We start from the raw sequence: 3,230 nt of genomic DNA on the forward strand, positions 1-3,230 counted from the left end.
CTCCATCTTTATTTTAATTTTTCATTCACTTTCTTACTGCGTTTTATTTAAATTCAGATCTTCATCTTAGTCCGTTTTTTTAATATATGAAACTTTTACTTTATATATAAATTTCATTTCGTCGCAAGTCTCTCTCTCTCTCTCTCTCTCCCTCGTTTGATATTAGTTTTTGTTGAGTGCAATAAATACAGAATTAAATTTTCATTCACATTCCTCCCACCTACCATCCTTATCCTTCTCTCTCTCTCTCTCTCTCTCTCTCTCTCTCTCTCTCTCTCTCTCTCTCTCTCTCTCTCTCTCGTTTTTGAAACGGGAATTTTTTAACTTTAATTTTGACATATTACAGTAACCACTGAATTAAATTTATTTACAACTGAGTTTCTTTCTCTGTCCGTTTCCCGATATACTATACTTTTACTTTTTATTAAGTTGCTATATATATTTAATTACAGTGCATCTCTCTCTCTCTCGTGTTTTATCATTTTCATTCGCTTTCTTAATTCATTTTATTTACATTCATGTCTTCCTCTTTCTCCGTTATCTAACATAAGAAACATCTAACCTTTATCAACTTTCTATACGTATTTCATTTCATCGCAAGTCTCTCTCTCTCTATCTCTCTCTCAATTTTTTTATTTGCTTTCTTAATTTATTCTATTTATATTCATGTCTCTCTCTCTCTTTTATTTCTTTCTTCTCTTTTATATTCTCTCTCTTCTCTCTCTCTCTCTCTCTCTCTCTCTCTCTCTCTCTCTCTTCACGAATAGTCAACCTTTACATTCTGTCAAGGTTCCACAATTTCTTAATAATCATAAGTCTTCCCGTTTCTTCTCTTTTAATGAAGTCATATTTTACCAGTTTTAATATACAGTTTCATAAATATAGCATATATACCATATATTTTGCACTTATGTTCCTATCCGGTCTCAACAGCGGCAACATTTAAGAAATTTTGCAGTTGTATCACACCGCTATCAAATAAATCAGTTCGTAGTGATTAAACGTGGGGTTCATTCCCCATGGGGTATCTGTGTTACACACGCAATAACAAACTATTTGGATACGCCATAATTTTTATGTATTTAATTTCTATATCATTATTTATTTATTTCGATCTGTATCTTCTATATATATTTTCTACTGTATCTGTTAATTCTCGTTTAATCACATACGGGTATGATATTCTGCAGAGGCTGTTCTCCTCAAGTATGTGCTCGAATTTTTAATAAAAATTATGCTACTACTACTACTTATACTACTACTACTACTACTACTACTACTACTACTACTACTACTGCTACTACTTCTACTAGCATTACTACTACTGCTAGTACTACTACTACTACTACTATTGCTGTAGTTATCGAGCACTACTGCCTATGATGTGAGCAGAATATATATATATATATATATATATATATATATATATATATATATATATATATATATATATATATATATAATATGTATATGTGTGTGTGCATGTGTATATGTATAATATGTATATATACACACACACACATACACTGTATATAATATATATATATATATAATGTATATTTATGTAATATATATATATAATATAAAATAAGAAGGCCCATAAAACACTTATTTATATATATGATATATAATATATATATATATATATATATATATATATATATATATAAATTTCTGACTATATCGGGATCAAAAACATGAAGGTCTCTCAGGTGGAAAGCAAGGGGCGTTATCCACTGGGCCATACAAGTCTAAAAGAAGTTGGAACCTGAGCTCAACTGCACTGGCGAATTACCTGGGCAAGCTAAAACGGGTTGCATTACCAGCGTCCGTTTTCCCCAATTCCCGACTCAGCAATGACCCAATAGAGATTCAACATTTCATTCGAATTATCCCTTCTGAGTGAATAAGATCGTGAAATCATCAATCCAGGTAATCACGTTGGAACATAAATAAATTTCTGACTAGGTCGCATCGAACCCATTCTCTCAGGTGGAAAGCAAATGTTATCCACTGGGCCATAGAATCTAAAACGATCCGTTGGAACCTGAGAGCAACTGCATCCACCAACATTACCTGGGCAAGCTAACTGCTTGCATAAAGCAAATTTCCAACTTCCCGACTCAACAGACAAATGACCCAACAGACAACATTTCATTCAAAAACATCCTTCTGGGCCAAGGTTCCAGTTCTGTTAGACTTGTTCATTTTCCATTGGATAACGCCATTTCGCTTTAACACCTGAGGGACCTGGGTTCGATACCGTGTAGTCAAAATTTATTTTATGTTCCAGGCGTGATTGTGTGTTGATGATTTCTCTCTTATTCAATAACAGAGGGAAAAGATCAGTACGAAATGTTGTCTATTGGGTCATTTTCTGATATCGAAAGTTGGGAAAAACTGGAGTGGTATGCAAGCAGTTAGCTTGCCCAGGTACAAAAGAAAGATGCAGTTGCTCTCATCAATTCCAACTTCTTTTAGACTTGTATGGCCCAGGAAATGGATAACATTGACACCTTAATCCTCGCACCTTTTGAAGACCTGAAACGGACCGCCAGATCCATCGCCAAACGGGAGTCAGAAAAAACCACTTATTTTGTTCCACACGTGATTGTGTGTTGAAACGATTTCTATAACATATATATATACCTATCATATTTTTGTATATATATATATATATCCACCTATCCATATATATATATATATATATATATACAAGTGCCCGAAATATATGGTTTCATATTTATACAGTATTTTATGGTATTATTTTCATGTATATATATATATATATATATATATATATATATATATATATATATATATATATATATATTCAACAACTCAGGGATTTCCTATCTACCTGTTACAAGCACCAGCTCATTCAATCACTCGCATCAGAAGACACCTCCTTCCACTTGATCCTGACTTTGTCCCTCGGTATGTCCGAATCCCACTCCCCGAGGAGGACCAATCGAGCGGCGATTCGCCCAATCTCGGGGCACGACTGGGCGCCGTAGCCATTGCCACCCAGGGCGACTCCGAAGCCTTCTTCTACCAGGTCTATGTAGGGCTCGTAGTCGGGGGTGTGAGCCGTTATACACCCGTCTCCCGTGACTGATTCAACTTCCAGACCTGGAACGATTCGTTACGAAATGGGTGAGAAGCGTGGCAGAGAGAGAGAGAGAGAGAGAGCCCAAAATGAATTATGTAAACGGAAAACAATGAGAGAG

At 34.9% G+C, this 3,230-nt stretch overlaps 1 protein-coding gene across 1 annotated transcript in view; it reads right to left on the reverse strand.

The window, feature by feature from the left end:
- LOC136851551 (E3 ubiquitin-protein ligase TRIM31-like) overlaps nucleotides 1–3,006 on the reverse strand; it is a 41,736-nt gene extending 38,730 nt beyond the window's left edge. Inside the window, exon 1 of the mRNA XM_067125809.1 lies at nucleotides 2,861–3,006. The gene's annotated coding sequence lies outside the window, so the exon portion shown is untranslated. The remainder of the gene's footprint in view (nucleotides 1–2,860) is intronic.
- Between the last annotated feature and the right edge of the window lie 224 nt (nucleotides 3,007–3,230).

Source organism: Macrobrachium rosenbergii, chromosome 23, assembly GCF_040412425.1.
Source record: "Macrobrachium rosenbergii isolate ZJJX-2024 chromosome 23, ASM4041242v1, whole genome shotgun sequence".
In the NCBI taxonomy this organism is placed as follows: Eukaryota; Metazoa; Arthropoda; class Malacostraca; order Decapoda; family Palaemonidae; genus Macrobrachium; species Macrobrachium rosenbergii.